Here is an 18,124-nt window from a genome sequence, read left to right on the forward strand (position 1 = left end):
CTTTCAGTAGTTAATCTTTCTGTGCGTGTATATGGATTTTCTTTAAAATCTATAACTGAACTTAAATCTGTTTCAAAGAGGAAAGATTAACGGGGCTGAGAAACTTGTTTTTATGAACTTTTGTCATCTGTCCTGATAATAAACATAGAAAGACAGGTCCAGTAAGCCTGTCCTGAATTTGCACTAGAAGATTTTTATTAACGAGGTCTTAGTAAGAATATTGCAAACTTTTCATGAATAGACCTCCAGTGCTGTGTGAGACATGTTTGGTCATTCTTGTGCACTAGTTGAGTGGCCCTCAAGTTGTTTGCTTTCCTTTGGATTTACATTCTTAGGGATTGAATATATTGGAAAGAAAAATGAAAGAAACATATAAACAAATGTTCTCTGAAAATGACCCAGTTTTGCACTTTTAATCAGTATTCAACACAGCAGTGAGGATTTCACAGGTGGCAGGCTTGTTTCACAGTATGAGATTAAAAAAAATATTCTAAAGTAAGGCAAACTCAGAGCAATGAGCTAAATACTTTCAAATATTTGAAGGGGTAAAATAAGAGAGAAGCAGACAACTGGGTCTCACTAGACAGACACAGCCTATGGATAGACAGAAATTCACCTCTTTTACAAAACAAGCAAACAAATCAGCCAAACCCTAGATTACAAGAATAGCACTATCAACAAACCAGAGCTAGCCCAAAAGGTACAACATGAAGTTCTAAACATTTTACTTTAGGCTCTGTTTAAGGTGCCACCACACAGCAATGTGTAGGAATGCAATGAAATACTTTAACAATCTTAAGGTCCCTAATTTTTTTTCTTCTTTTTATAAATCCCAGCTTCTTGTGTTAAATTTCCATTGTCCATAAGTATTCTGACCCAGAAGTTGGGCAGTTGGAAGAAGAGGGATAAAGAAGGATAAACAGGGGAAGAAATTTCTTTTACCACAGATCAAATTCTACAATCTTTTCTGATAACCATCTACACATTCAAATTTCTGATATTTACCCTGGTTCCTTCAGCCGTTATGTCTGCATATTGGGCAGACTCTATAAACTATAGTTCATTCTAGAAGTATGGGGGAATTACAGCAAATGTCACACTCTAAACGAAGGGGAATCAGCTATGCATAAGGACATTAAATCTCCTTTCATTTCAAAGGCAGATTTTCTTGATGTGAAGGCTGCAGCTGGGGAAACCCAGGAAACAAAATGCAAATGTCAAGGCAGGAATTGCCCTTCACAAAAGGTGAAAGGCAGCTTTTAAAAGAAGACAGAATTTGGTGACTTGATGCTGGTAAAGCTTCCCGTGACTTGGATGAGCCCTAATAAGCATAGTACTGTTGATTTTTTTTCTTCAGGCAGAATGCTATGCATTCCACCTGGCTTGGCTTAATGTTTCATCACAGATGTGTCATGAAGGACCTACAAATTGTGATATTTTTAAAGATGATGAAATTGAGGTTCACAGCAGGTAATAGAAAAGAATACAAAGCCAGTATTCAGTGGAGTGAGATTATAAAATTTTGATTTAATGTTACTTTTTATTTAAAAATTTCTTTTGGGGCTCATGAGATGGCTCAGCTTTTCAAGATATATATATATATATATATATATATATATATATATACCTTGTAAAGGATCTGTCTGGTTCCTAGCACTTACATCAGCGGGCTTACAACTGCTTGTAACTTCAGCTTCAGAGGGATACGATAACTCTAACTGATATGAATCCTCTATTCACATACTCATATCCACACGTAGACATTCATAAGTGCACAATTAAAAGTATTCCTAAAAAGGGGGTTATTACATGTCTTGTTTAGTCCCTCTGTTCATAAACACACACACACACACACACACAAACACACTTCTCCTAAATTAATATTTTAATTATTATCAGGGTCCAAAATTTCTCTAAATAACATGTACAAAATATACAACATAGCACTATGAGGATTTAAGATATGATGATACTTACTACCAGCCATGTTTTGTTATTGTTGTTTGTTTTTGACACATTTTGGCCCAATTGAAAATATGTATTTGCATATTTGCATAGTTTTTTTCATGACTAGTATATAGAATAGCCACTGACATACACAGAATACTTTTTAAAAAGGTATTAATACTAAGTGAAATATATAAATAATGCCCAAAATTTATTGAATGAATACCATGTGGCTGATCCTCATCTAATTAATTAGTTTTTATGCATTAATTCACTTAGAGTTCCAAGAAACAATGCAGTAGGTGTAATTACCATATATATTATGCAATGCTCTACGTGTCTTACATGATTAATTATGTGAATGTATCTTTTCTTATCTTTAAAGCCTGCCACGATTTTAGCCTCTGTTTGCTCCTGATTATTGCCGGCTGCCTTCTTCACACCTTCTATGACAAGTATCTAAGGTCTATAAAGGCCAAAGTTATTTCAGGCCATAATTCTGACAGATTTGAATTTTATGTGAAAGAAATCAAACATCTAGGTGGGCATTTTAGTTTTTCCTCAATCAGACCTCAGTCTCCTTCATATTTTCTTCCCTTTTACTTAATCTGTTCTCTGAGTCATAGAAGTCTTTCTGTTCTAAAATATCTGTTCTTGAGCTTTTCCATAGAAAAGAAGGGAAGCCCTAGTCCTTCCAGAATCATGCCTTTTGTAATATCCTATCTGAATGAAGGCTTCTGGTTGACGTTTATATTTCCACTCTTCACACTGTCTCAAGAAACTTGTTGAAAGTAAGCCAAGGATTGGGAAGGTGGTTCAGTTAATTAACTAGATTTTGCACAAAATTGAGGAACAACATTCATACTGTTATATCTACTTGTGAAGTCAGCTATGGTGGCATGCAAATGTAATCATAGTGTTATCTAGGTTGAGAATGAAGATGTAGAGAGAAAGACAGAAGTATCACCAGAAACTGTAGACTGACTCACTTGGCATAGAAAGCAGTGAATGACAAGGGACCTGTCCAAAAAGGGATGTGAGGGGAGGACTGACATAGAAGGCTCTGTGTGGCTCTCATTCTTGCACATTCCATGAGCACAGTAAATATGCCTGCACACACACACACACACACACACACACACACACACACACACACACACACAGGTACCTCAAATCACTGCTTCAATTCTATGGAAAGTTTCTCATTACACCAGATCTACTATAAAATCACATATGGCTTTGCTCCTTGTTCCTTCCTTCACGAATTTTCATGAGTTTCTTGTTGCTTCCTTCCTGCACTTCTGCTGTATCTGCCCATGAGCCACCCCTCTGCTCCCATCTCATGGCCCCAGTCTTTCTCTTCAATCTGAAGGCTTGGCTAAATCTTTTCCTGGTTTTGTTTGGTTGGTTTTTTGTTTGTTTGTTTGTTTCTTTGTTTTTTGAGGTTTGGTTTTTGGTTTGGATTTTTGTTGTTGTTGTTGTTGTTGTTGTTGTCGTCATTGTTTTATAATGTCAGTGTTTTCAAACACTACCTATTAAGATAGACTGCCAAGACTTCCTTATTTTGATTGGCATCAGCTCTTCCATGCATGAACTACTTCCTCACAGCTATGCTACTCTTCTCAGCATTTCTGCCATATGAAATTGTAATATATCTGAGTTCAGTTTTGTTTTTCAGTATGCTTCTTTATAGGCCACATTCCTACCAAACATCCAAGCTCAATTAGCTTCAGAACTTCGAATATCTGATCTGATGGGTCTATATTATTATTTTACTTTGTTTTTGCTCTTAATAAATTTTGCTGGGCATATTATAAGCACAACATAAATAGTTCTAAAATGAAGAAGTGTTGTTTTATGGCAGTGCCCCCTTCACCTCAAATCAAGCTGTGTTCTATGCTTTTTAAAGTCTTTTCTACCTCCTCGGATTTTAGACTTATCTAACCAACAACCTTCATGGTTTCTCTTACAACATCCTGGTCACAATTTACTTGTTTATTCCTTTGTATTCCTACTTGTGTTTCTTTCTACTGTCCAGTAAACATCCTCACATTAATTTATTTTCATAGTGCAAATTATTTGAAGATATGTAGTTTAAAAGTTAACATTTAATATTCCCACTGTTACTAATTATTTGAGTGGTTTCAGATGGAATATTCTTGTGAATTTGTATAAGTTTCTATTTCATATCTCCAGTCCTTTGATCCATAAATCTTTGACAACGTTTGCTATGGCTATGCTAACTTTTTCTTAAGTACTTCCTGAATGTTGACAGATTTTTGGAACACAGTATATAATAAGAGAATCAGGTCAAAGTTCCTGCCATTCCCTCTAGCTTGTGCTCCCTAAGGAGGAAACCATAGTTATTTTTGTATTCCATGTTATCAGTACCTCCTGAAAAATGTGAACTTGATTTTTAAGTGAGGAATAAAACCATAAGCTGTCTTCTATCAAGTTTACATTCCTATTTAGAACTTATATTTACTATATGTAACCTGAATTGATTAAGGTGTTAGATAAAGGGTTTTTTGTCATTCTTTTGTTTTGTTTTGAAACAAACTAAATTGAAGAATATTGCTCTGCTCACACATAAAGAAACTGAGGCTATGAATAGTTAAATGATAACAAAAGTTTCAAAAAATATAACAAAAATGAGGTGTGATCTAGTGCTTGATTCACTCTAAAGTTAAATTTTTTTTTCCTCCAAAAATAAAAATATATCGTTTGACTTTCATGATTATGGAAAAAAAGAACAATTAATTGGAACTTATTTCTGGATTGTTCTTTACCTCATCTCCTCCACCAAAACTTGACACCTTAATTTTGCCATAAATTACAACTCATGTATTCTCTGAGATAAGGGTATCTCCTATTCAGGATATGTTTAAAGCTACCCTGAGTGGTAATGATTTGGGCATTTACCGATAAATTTTTATTGGATATTTTATTTATTTCCATTTCAAATGTTATCTCCTTTCCCAGTTTCCCCTCCACAGATCCCCTATCCAATCCTCCCTACCCCTGCTTCTCTAAGGGTGCCCCCCCACCCACCCATTCCCATCTCATCATCCTGGCATTTGTTGTTTTCCTATGAAGAGTTATATTTAAGGATCATTGATTTAGCATGCCAGTCTAGAATGAAAATCTTTGTTCTCTTTGCCACACTATTTAAGAAGTTTTCATACATGTCTGGTTAAAATACGTCAATCCCATGTGAGAGTGTTAATTTTGTAAGTTGCTTTGGGTTCTGTTCTAAGTTCTAAGAAATGATGAATAGGCAGATATATTCTGTGTCTGTAGAACTCACTGTAGGATATGGGCCTTTGAAAAGATATGGTCAGAACTGAAAAAGACACAGTGATAGTACAGGAAATGTTGCAAAAATATACAAGCTTCCGATGAACCACAAAGACATTTCCAAGAAAATGAGAGGGATAAATAAGAGTAAGAAGGTTTGATGGAGAATGCTGACTGACTCCAAAATAAAAGGATTGAAGTGATGAGAGCCCCAGAAAAAAAGAAAAAATTGTAAATTCAGTCAAATGAAAGAAGCTAAAGAGGTTTACTATGTATGTTCATACCAATAAGAAGGGTCAGCTAGTACTGTTGTCACTGGGCAGGAGAACAGGAGTCAGATCCTGTGGAGCCATCATACAACACATGAAATGTATAGGTGAAGACCTATAGGTTTTGAGGAGAGAATGTAGTCAGTGCTTTGTTCGCTATTGCTGTCAGCAGAAGTAATTTAAAATTATGTGGTATCAGAGGTAAAAAATAACACTTAGGTATGTTAATTGGTTCTAGTGAGTAATAGTGTGGTATATATAGACAAACAAGAAGTGGTGGCAGAATGTGGTCAAATAATTCAGAACTATCACACAGCTAGGGAAAGATTTGATAAAGAAAGGAAAGTCAGCACTGAGCCTAGCTCTCACAGTCCATTCTCTTGTATACAGTCACAGGATGTACAATTGTCCTCCATACAGTGGTATCATATGCAAGTTTCATACTCCCTATCAATAGATGAGCTTCCTACAAAAGGTGCTTCAGCTGACTGACTTCCAGAACATTAAAATGAAAAATGAATCTAGGGCAAGGAAGGTACTAGAGAGAGGTGTTTCAGATTTCATTTTCACTTAAGAAAAACTTATAGCAGTACTTATTTCATTTAATTTTAGTTGACAGAGTTTTATTTAATTATCTCCAGATTAAGTAGAGTTTGCTGAAACATAAAGCATGTAATATACCCCTTGTCTAACCTGAAATGAGAAAAATGTACATAGTTAAATACAACTAAATTTATGTATTCCACTTAAATCATTATAAATCATCTCTTATTCCATGTCCCAGAGGAATTGAATATAAGGTGTAATTTATAATCTAAAATTGTACTTTCCTTAATATATGTACTTTTATTCTGGTCAACCTTTATATTTTTTGATTTTTTTCTATTATTGAAAATAGACCTTTTTTTCCCCATACAATATGTTCTGATATGGATTTCCTAAATCAGAACTCCTGAACTCCTTGAGATTTGATAAGTCCTGTTCTCTTTCAACTCAAATCTAAAGGGCAACTAGTGATGAAGACAGAGTTGAGAATATGCTGCAAGTGAACTGTTATAAAAAGAAGGTCATTCCTGACATCAGGCCTCTCTGTAGAATTCTTATTCACACAGCATCTCATATCCTCTCCTGATTTACTTTCCTGTCAGAGAAGGAATATGTTCATGATGGTGAGTTCGATATAAGAAGACAGTACCTTGTGTACCTGGGCTGGGCCTTTCCATTTCTAGCCGATGTTTCTGAGCAACAGATCCAACATCTTCCCATTGCACATAGCTGAGGGTAACCCATAGTTCACTGTAACAAGAGTCTTTCTCAAAACTTATTTCTAGACATGCTCTAACTCAGGTCCCTTATTTAATTCTCCCATATCCTTTTCCCTCTGTCTTTTATTTATATCTTATTTTAAATATGTCTTCATTTATTTACTTATGGATTATTTCTTCATTTATGTACTATTTCTTCTTTCATGTCAACATAAAATGATAAATCAGGTATTATTTAAAATTAAATTTGTTTTTCACTGTGCTTCCTATTTCTCCTTAACATTTTTCTCAAAGGAGATAAACATATTTTCATATTTAAAATAAATGTTTTCTTTCTTTATACTAAATTACCTGAATAAATATCTCCTTTTATAAACTTGAGTAATTTTGAAATATCCAAATATTCAAGGCTTCCGTCATCTTCAAATTTCATGTCTTTAAGAGGAAATTTTTATTGCCTTCATATTTAGATCATTTTTAGGTGTTGAAGCCAAATCAGCTTATACAGTATCCATAATTTTCTGGAAAGTTCCCTGAAACACCTACCTTTTCTTAAATTCTTATTCATTGTACACTACTTTAAATAATGGCTCAAAATATATGTTCAAAATAGATCGACTTTGATATAATTTTATATTTATATAACACACCTTTCTACACATAAGCATGCTATAAGAAATTCTTTCTAAATATCCTCTACTCTTAAAAGCTTTTTCATCTTCACCTTCTGTGTTTGCCACAGTCCTTCTGTTCTACAGAGACACCATGACCAAGGTAATCCTTATAAAAGAAAGCATTTAACTGGGGACTTGCTTATCATTTCAGAAGTTAGTACCTTAGTATCATGGTAGGGAGCATGACAGCAGACAGGTATATTATGCAAAAAGAAGCTGAAAACTACATCCTAATCTGTTAGCAGAATTGTTGGTGGGGGAGGGGGATGCTTGTTGAGGAGCTTGGCTTGGGCTGTTGAAACCTAAAAGTCTAGCCCCACTGATACACCTATTTCAAAAAAGCCACACCTCCTAATCCTTCTCAAATACTGCCATGCCTAGTGACTAAGCATTCAAATATATAATCCTCCGGGGACTATTCTTATTTAAGCCTCCACAACTCATAAAAAAAGATTTCTTTCCCTGAAGATACACATTAGGGATAATTGTTCCTAAGAGATGAATTATTGATAAGTTAAACTAAGTCTTTGTCCTGAAGAGTTCAGGAAGTATAAACTTGTATTGATATTATCTATATTGCTTGTTCTATAGACTACGTTATGTTCTTGGCTTAGTTCCACATTTTTGGATATTTATAGCTAGAACAACAAAATATCAAGGTATTTGTTGCTAAATTTCACTTTTTTCTATTATTAAAAGAGATGCAGAATGATAGAATATAGTTTTTATATATTTTAAACTTATTTAATATAGTCATCTTACTTTTGTTTCATAAGGGATTTCTAGAAAATCAATATTGCTGTTTCTGAAGATAGTCTCTTTCATACTTCTTTTTTGTACTCTAAGATAATTCTTTTGGCATTCTGTACTCAATAAGGTATAAATAAGTTATAAATAGCTTAGCTGGCAAAAAAAGAAAAGAAAAAATAAAAAAATAAAAAATGAAAAAAGAAAAAGAAAGAATGAAGGGAAGAAAAAAAGAAAATAGCCTTTGCCATCTGTTCTTTTTTTATTATTATTATAAAGAAGAGACATTTTGTGTGTGCAAAATGTGGGAATGAGATATACAAAAGAGGGCATTGGTATCCTTAGTGACTCATGTGTCATGTTGACTCAGAATCCTGAGATGCATGCTTAGGACATAGAAAAGAAGGTTATTCCAACATCTGGTTAAGAACAAATAACGGCAGGGAATCCTCATCCCTCATCATCATATTCAGAGACATGATGATGTCAAGGGGAACAAGCATTGGTATGTATGCTCACACAAGATTAACTACTAGGAAGAATTCAAAAGTGGTTGCATGTACAAATTTCAAAAGCTATAAAAATCATTGTTTGTAAGTATGGTGGCTTAAATATGCTTTGGCCATGAGAAGTGGCACTATTAGGAGGTGTGGCCTTGTTGGAGGATGTGTGTCACTGTAGGGGTAGGAGTTGATGCTCCTGTGCCCAGTTCAGAAGAGACCCTTCTAATGGTTTCCTGTAGAAAAGACAGTCTCCTGGCTGCTTTTGGGTTAAGATGTAGAACTCTCAGCTTCTTCTCTAGAACCATGTCTACCTTCAGGATGCCATGGGTCCAGCTATGATGACAGTGGACCGGACCTCTGAAACTGTAAGCCATTCTCAATTAAATGATTTTCTTTATAAGAGTCCCCTTGGCCATTTTGTCTCTTCACAGCAATGGGAACTCTAAAACAGAAGTTTGTACTAAGAAGTTTGTATTGCTCTGATAGGCCAGACCATGTTTTTTGTTTGGAGAGATGTGAATTTTGGGGCTTTGGATTTAGAAAGCAATGGAATGCTTTAAGTGGGGCTTAATGGTGCATCCTAGCAGGAATATGGAAGACTTTGGTGCTGAGGATTACTTGATCAGTGGGTGCCAGGCTCCATTGTTTTCAGAGGAGACGAATGTTAGTATGTGGCTTAGAGACTAATTTGTTTTGTTTTTGGGAAGAATATGGCTTCTTTTTGACCTTGTCTAAACAGTGTGTCTAAGGCTACTGTGATGAAATTGAAATTAATTGTATTAGCAAAGAAAATCTTAATAAAACCTGGTATAAATTCTGTTCTATGGTTACTACTGTTCATGCTTATGAAGATTTATTTTCATGAAAGGAACAAGCTGAGAAAGGAAAAATACAAAATATATGCTTTAAAAATTAAAGGGGCATCAGGAAGTAGAATGAAGCTGAATCCTGTGTTCAAGGAAATAAACAAAGGGAATGTTGACCTCAGGGCCAAATCTCACCCAGATAAGCTAATTCTTTATATTATTTCTGTTGAACCAAGGATAGTTATATATTGTTAGACATAATTATTTCCTGGTTATTATTTTTATTTGGACTTTTAATCTGACATGAACTACAATCCAGATTTTGATGGCATATTTGTGATTCAGATCTTAAGGCAGGAAGATACAGGCTTTTGATCTTGACCTTGCTATACAGTGGACATAAAATGCTTAGGTCCAGGCATGGTAGACCATATTTTTAATGTCAGCATTCAGGAGACAGGGGCATGCAGATCTCTGAGTTCAACATATGTTATAGAGCAAGTTCTAGGACATCCAAGCCTAGTGAAGCTTATATTAGAACAAGGAGACCATGTTCCACCCCCAGCACGCAGAAGAACTTGGCAGTTTTGGTCATATAGCTCTAGCTTTGAAATCAAGAGTAGAAGGAGTTAGTGGGACAATAAGTTAGCTGGAGCTAAAATATTAGTGATGGTTAAGAAGAGAGCAGTATCACTGAGGTAAAATTTTCTGTGAAGTATTTTCTGAGAGCACAAAGAAGCTGTGTTCCAGAGACAATCATCCTGCTGGCAGGTAGACTTGGTAATATGTGAGAATGACTCAGGTGATACTGGTTTTGAAAACATGAAGGAGATATGAAGAACAGCTGAGGCTAGGCACTGTAAGAGGCCAGGAAAGGCTATTGTTGAAAGGATAGTCTCAGTTGTTAAGTACTGTAGGGATAATGCAAGAAACTGAGACTTGACATCAAGAAAAAAGGTCTATGAGAGGCTACTGGTGAAGCCTAAGTTCAGCAGAAGACCCAGTGAATGGAAGATAATAGTACTATGGATGATCATCAAGAAGAGCAGCAACAGTAGAGTGAAGTCAACCTGAGACTAGAGTGCTACAGACGGCTGAGCTGGAGAAGCAACCCACCTCCCTTAGAGAAGCCCAGAAGACCATGGGTATACTGCAGACATTGGGACGAGAATCTAGAAAGTTGAAGTTACCTTGGAGGCCCAAAGATGTTAGAGATGCCAGAACCATGTGATATCTGCCAAGGGAAATGGCTAAAGGACATGGAAACTGCCCAGGAGAAAGAACTGTATTACAATCAACAAAGCTGAGAGGAGTTGGACATTAGATATGGAGAAACAGAGTTTGGAATTTGCTCAGCTAGTTGTTTGTCTCAGTTTGGTCTAGTATTTCTTCACTATAATATTTTGGAATGGTAATGCATATCCTGTGATGTTGGAAATATATGATCTGCTTTTTATTTTATTTTGTAGAAGACTACAGTTAAGAGAATTTTATGAATCTCAGAAAAGGCTTTGGATTTTGGACTTTTAATCATTGTTGAGACTGTGATAGACTATGGGGATTTTTTAATGTAGGCTATATGTATTTTGTCTTATGTTATATCTAGCTATAAGCTTTATAGATTTCTGTGTTTGGACAAGCCTATGGGGGTCAGGGGGTGGAATGTGGTGGTTCAAATATTCTTGGCTCAAGGGAAGTGGCACTATTATGAAGTGTGGTGATGTTGGAGTAGATGTGGCCCTGTTGGATGATGTCTGCTTCTGAGGGCTGGGTTTTGTGGCTCCTATGTTCAAGCTCTGCCAAGAAACCCTTCTCCTGGCTTCCTGCAAAGGATTGTGTTGTCTTTCTGGCCAGTTTCTTTCTGGGTCCCCTTGGATCAAGACGCAGAAGTCTCCGTTCTTCTCTAGCACCATGTTTGTCTGCATGCTGCCATGCTTTCTGCAATGTTGATAATGGACTGAACCTCTGAAACTGTATGTTAGCTATAATTAAATGTGTCCCTTTATATGGGATGCCTTGGACATGATGTATCTTCACAGCAATGGAAAACCAAACCAAGACAGTAAGTAAACTAAAAGCTAACAAAATTTACTGAGAGACTCAGGGTAGAACTAAACAGGACTGGCCAACAAACAAACAAACCAATGAAGAGTAAAGTCAATGAGATGGTTCTTAATGATATTCTGCTATATTGATATATTGGTTTCAGGCCCAATTATCCTCACATGGGTGTTACCCGGAACTGATGAAAACAGAAGCAGAATTCACAGCCAAACACTTGCCAGAGCCAGGGGAACCCAACAGAAGAGGATTAAGAAGGATTATGGGAGATAAAGGTGTTGCAACATGAGATCTCAGCCTATAGGATCTACTAAAGAAGGCTCATAGAGGCTCACAGAGTCTGAAACAACAAATAAAATATGATATACAATGATAAGATTTTTTTGTTTTCAGCAGAAGAAATACTTTAAAGCAAAAGTAGAAGTTGAATATGGGTGATTGAAAAGAAGAGGAAGATGATATTAAATGAATATTTTAAACTCTCCTTCTGGCCTGTGCCTTCTGCCTGGGCAGGTAATCAGCTTGACTGTCCCTCTGTAGATCCCACAGTCTGAAGACCTCACAGGAGATATGCTGCATGCAGGGCAACAGGTAAGGGACCCTCCCAAATAATCTCAGAGGTTGGGAATCCTGAGGAGTCCAGCACACAGGAACCTATCCCTCTGCTCAAACTCCAGCCCTTTTTCAGCCTGTGTCTGCTCCTCTGAAGACCCCACAGTCGGAATGACTCCAAGGAGATCTGCCGCACCCAGGGCGACAAGGCAGATCATCAGCTTGTGTGCCCCATTGTAGACCTCATTGTCCGAAGGCCTCCAAAGAGATCTGCTACAGCCAGGGCCACAGGCCTCCCAGGACACCAGCAGCAACCCAGGAATGCAGGAGGCAGGCTGTAGACAGAGACACCCAGGCCAGTTAACACCAGAGATAACCAGATGGCAAGAGGCCAATATACTCTGGCACCATCAGAACCCAATTCTTCCACTGCAGCAAGCCCTGGATAATGCAACACACCTGAAAACCAGAATGCTAACCTAAAATCCTATCTCATAAAGATAATAGAGTCCTTTAAGGAGGATATAAATAACTCACTGAAAGGAATATAGAAAAACATATATAAATGGTAGAAATCCTTAAAGAGGAATCAAATAAATCCCTTAAAGAAAGAGAGGAAAGCACGATCAAAGGGATTGAAAAAAGCAGACCATGACCTAAAAATAGACGTGGAAACAATAAAGTAAATACAAATGGAGACAACCCTGGAAATGGAAAACCTAGGAAAGGGGTCAAGAGCTACAGATGCAAGCATCAACAAGAGAATACAAGAGATATAAGAGAGAATCACAAATGTAGAAGGTACCTTAGAAGATTTTGACACAGTATCAAAAAAAAATTCAAAACATAAAAAACTCCTAATCCAAAACACCCAGGACATTCAAGACACAATGAAAAGACCAAGCCTAAAAATAATAGAAATAGAAGAGAGTGAAGATACCCAGCTCAAAGGACCAGAAAATGTCTTCAACAAAATCATAGACAAAAACTTCATCAACCTAAAAAAAAAGGTGGCCATAAATGTACAAGACACCTATAAAAAACGAATAAATTAATTTGAGATGTAAATGAATGGAATAATTAATTAAAAATATTAATAATAAAAGATAGCAAAAACGGCCATCTTACAAATAACAATTTGCAAATTCAACAAAATCCCCAACAAAATTCAAACAAAATTCTTCAAAGTTATGGAATTAACAATTCTCAATTTTATATGAGAAAACAAAAAACCTAGAGTAGGGAAAACAATTCTTAACAATAAAAGAACTTCTGGGGAAATCACCATACCTGACCTCAAGCTGTATTACAAAGCAATGGTGGTAAAAACTGCATAAGATTTGTACAGAGACAGACAGATTGATCAATGGAATAGAATTAAAGACCCCAAAATAAAACCACACCCTATGGTCACTTGATATTTGACAAACCAACAAAAAATACAAATTTGCCAAAAGAAAGCATCTTCAATATATGGTACGTGTCTAATTGACAGTCAGTATGTAGAAAAACGAATATAAATCTATATTTGTCACCATGCACAAAACTCCAGTCCAAGTATATTGAAGACCTTAACATAAAACCTGATACACTGAATCTAATATAAGAGAAACTGGAAAAGAGCCTTGAACTCATTGGCAAGGGGCAGGAAATTTCCTAAACAGAACTCCCATGGCTCAGCATCTAAGGTCAAGAATTAATAAATGGGATCTTGTTGTGGCCGGAGCTGCCCCACACTTGGGGGGCCAGAAATGTTGAGGACTGCACTACCCCACGTTTGGGGGCCAAAATGTCTCGGACCATTCTGTCAATGTTGAAACCCCGAACTGCCGAAAGCCTTGGGGGCTAAATTGTTAGAGCCTGCACTTCCCCAAGCTGCTCTGGTCTGTGGATAGGGGTTCAGCAAGAGAGAGAGTGAGGACGGACTCGAGGAATGGAGACCAGGCAGAGTGTGATTCAATCCCGTTTATTCTTCAGTCTCTCTTCCTAGTCTAAGTCCCAAGTCTTGAGTTCTTAGTCCCTAGTTCCTAGTCCCTAGTGCCTCCAAGTTCCAAGTACCTAATACCTAATAATCTTCTTCCGAGTTCTCTAGTTCAAGTGTCTTCTTCCTCAGTGCCTAATTCCTACACCAAGTTGTACTGAACTCTTCTGTCTGCCTCTCACATTTTATATGTCTCACTTCTAAACCATGCCTCTAAGTCATGCCTTTAAGTCATGCCCTTAGGCCTTGTCTCTAAATCTGATCTCTAAGTCACGCCCTTAAGTCTAGGCTCTAAATCACAGCTTTAAGTCTCACACACCCAAGGGAAGATCCTGGGTATCTAAAACAAGATGTTATCAGAGTGTGCTCAGCTGTTGTAGGCTATTGTAATCAAGTCTCTTATCAGGGTATATGGCTCAAAATGGCTGCAAGGATGATAGCCGCCTTCTGTTGGCTCCCACAGGATCTCATGAAACTGAAAAGATTCTGTAAGGCAAATAACATAGCCAATAGGACAAACTGACAACCTACAGATTGTGAAAAAAAATCATCACTAAACCCACATCTACTATAAAGCTAATATCCAAAATGTATAAAGAATTCAAGAAGCTAGCCTCCAAAACATCAAACAACCTAATAAAAAAATGGGGTATGGTGCTAAACAGGGAATTCACAAGAGAGGAATCACGAGCTAAAAGGACTTAAATAAATGTTCTAAGTCCTTAGTCATCAGGGAAATGCAAATCAAAACAACCCTGAGATTCCACCTTATACTAATCAGAATGGCTAAGATCCAAAACTAAGGTGATAGCACATGTTGGCTTGGCTATAAAGAAAGAGGTACACTTTTCCATTGCTGGTGGGATCGTAAACTGCTGCAACCACTCTGGTAATCAATCTGGAGGTTCCTCAGCATATTGGAAATAAATCTACCTGACTCAGCTATACTACTCTTGTTCATATACCCAAAAGATGCCTCATCATACTACGGGGGCAGGTGTTGCACTATGTTTATAGAAGCCTCCTCTGTGATAGCCAGAAGCTGAAAACAATCTACATGTCTCACAAAGGAAGAATGGATACAGAAAATGAGACTCATTTACACAATGGAATACTATTCATTGATTAAGAATGAGGACATCATGAGATGTGCAGGCAAGTGAATAGAACTAGAAACTATCACCCTGAGTAAGGTAACTCAGACCAAAAATGATACATGTGGTATGTCCTCACTAATAAGTGAATATTAGCCAAAATTGTACAGAATACCCAGGATACAATCCACAAAACTCAAGGTTATTAAGCTGAAGGACCCAAGTGAGGATGCATCAATTGCACTTAGAAGGGAGAATAAAACAAACATGAGAAGCAGAGGAAGGGAGGAACGTGGGTGGGAGAGGGGAGAAAGAGAGGAAAAGGAAAATATGAACAGGCATTGAGTGGGGGTTAAGGGGGAGGAACTGGAGAGAAGACCTGTGGGCCAGCAGAATGAACATAAATTTACAACCTCAGGAGGTGGGGGGTGGAGGGACCCTCTAGAGTGTACTAGAGACTTGGGAGGTAAAAGAATCTCAGAACTCAGAGAGGGACCTTAAATGAAATGCCCAACAGTGGAGAGTGTGAACTTATAGAGTCCATCTTCAGTAGAAATACAGGACATCTAGTGGAGGGATGGCGTTGCCATCCCACAGTCAAAAATTCTGATCCAGAATTGGTCCTGTCTAAACAAACTGCAGGGACAAAAAATGGAGAAGAGACTGAGAGAAAGGAGGTCCAGTGACTAGCCCAACCTGGCATCTACTGGAAGGAGAGGTTCCAAGACCTTACACTATTACTGATGCTATGATGTGCTTACAGACAGAAGCCTAGCATGGCTGTCCTCCAAGAGGCCCAACAAGCAGCTGACTGAAAGAGATGAAGATACTTACTTTTAACCATTGTTCTGAAGTTAGGGACCCCTGTGGTTGAGTTAGGGAAAGACTGGAAGAATTGAGGACGGCGACCCCATAGGAAGACCAGTAGTCTTAACTTACCTGGACCCCAGAGAACTCTCAGACACTGAGCCACCTACCAGAAAGCTTACACTAGCCAGTAAGAGGCCCCTCACACACATACAGGAGAGGACTGTCTTGTCTGGCCTCTGTGAGAGAAGACGTGTACCTATCCTTGAGAGACTTGAGTCCCCAGGGAGAAGGGTGGCCTAGCAGTAGGGAGGAATGGGGATGAGGACGTCCTCTTGGAGACAGGTGTGAGGAGGAATGAGAAACTGTGGGAAGGTAATGACTGTACTGTAAAAAAACATAAGCAATAATAAGAAAAATGATTATTTGAAGGAAATACAGAACTAACGGTCTAAAATCTCAGCATTTTTTTTTATTATTTTCCATTTTTGAAGTCTCAAGGGGCTTCAAACAAAAGGACCTTGTATGGCTGTGAGGAAGACCCTCTGCGTATAAGTCATGGTTGTGTATGTTGATGCTGTTGTGGAAATCCTAACTATGGAAGTGGGTGTGTGTATCTGATCCTTTTACCACTTTATCTGCACTTGGGATCCCTTTCCTCCTATGAGGTTGCATCACTCAGCCTTGATATGAGAGCTGGTGTGAGTCTTATGGTATATTCAGTGGATATCCCTGTGAGTCCTGCTCTGTTTTATTTGAATAGAAATGTACAAAGAGTGTATCTGGGGGAAAGTAGAGGTGGGAGGAAGGAGGAATGGAAAAAGGGGAAACTTCAGTCAGAATATAATTTATAATAGGAGAATAAATGTTAAAAATAAAAAGTCTGATTACCAATGACTGCACTAGCAAGTAAAATCAGGAATTATGTGAAAATTGTCATGCCTTGTGAATTTATTGTTATTTACTAAATTCTGGTGTTATGGAAAGGTGCAAACATTGCTGTTTCTGAGAGTATGCTCAAGACACATAGTAATATTAATATTATTTCATGTGGATATTTATGCATCTTTGGTGAAGTATATATTACATTTTATATACTTTAAAAAAATCAATCACTCAAATTTATGTTTCTCTGTGACACAATGTAATTCCCCTGCCCCTTGAGGCTTCAATAATTAATAAGAAAAAAGTCACTGAGATTTTACACCATTAGTTCCACATTTCTTTGAAATAATCATTTAATATCAGCTTCCTTTTCTTTTCAATCACCCATATTTAACTTCTATTTTTACTTTACAGCGTTTCTTCTGCTGAACACCAAAAAACCTTATCATTGTATGTCATATCTTATTACATTTTAATGTGTATGTGTGTTTTCTTTGTGCATGACTATTACATGTACATGGAAACTTCTAAGGTTAGCATAGAGGTTTAGAGCTCCTGAAGCTAGAAGGCAATTGACAGCTGCCACTTGTAGGTGTTATCGACCCAACTTCCTCTGGAAGAACGGTGTTTGTAACCACTGAGTCAAGACTCCTGCCTCAGCATCTCATCTTTTTATTCAGAACTCATCTATAGAAGGAATAGTATATGCAAGTATATTAGTTTCCATTAAAAAGAAACTAATATTACAAACTACAATTTTGAAAATAAACCCAATATAGCAGAAACAAAATATACATAACGTTGAGGAATGTTTGATTTTTGACCCATGATGCATACCTTATCTTTACAATCAACTGAAATGTCTATTAAAACAAAACTGTGCCTTGGTCTAACTTCAGTGCTTTTTCAAAAACCAACAACAATCTACAACACTTTTGTTTTAAGATATTTAAGATTTACACATTTGTTCAAGTACATGGATTTGATTCAATAGCAGATCTGTAGGTTATGTTACTCTCTTAGTATTTTGAGTTGTGTGTACTAAGCAAGTACATCTCAAGTTTGAAAACTGCTAATTCTTCACATGAAATTCATTTCCGGTGTGGGTTTTAAAACAATGAAATGAAAGCAAAACTTCCCATCAACCCAGGAACAAAGAGATTTTATTAAAGTATAGAAACACAAGTCTACCCTTCTACTCTAAAGAACATTTCTTACTAATGTTTCTGCTAAGGC

The sequence above is a fragment of the Arvicanthis niloticus genome, chromosome 5, assembly GCF_011762505.2.
Source record: "Arvicanthis niloticus isolate mArvNil1 chromosome 5, mArvNil1.pat.X, whole genome shotgun sequence".
NCBI classification, from domain to species: domain Eukaryota; kingdom Metazoa; phylum Chordata; class Mammalia; order Rodentia; family Muridae; genus Arvicanthis; species Arvicanthis niloticus.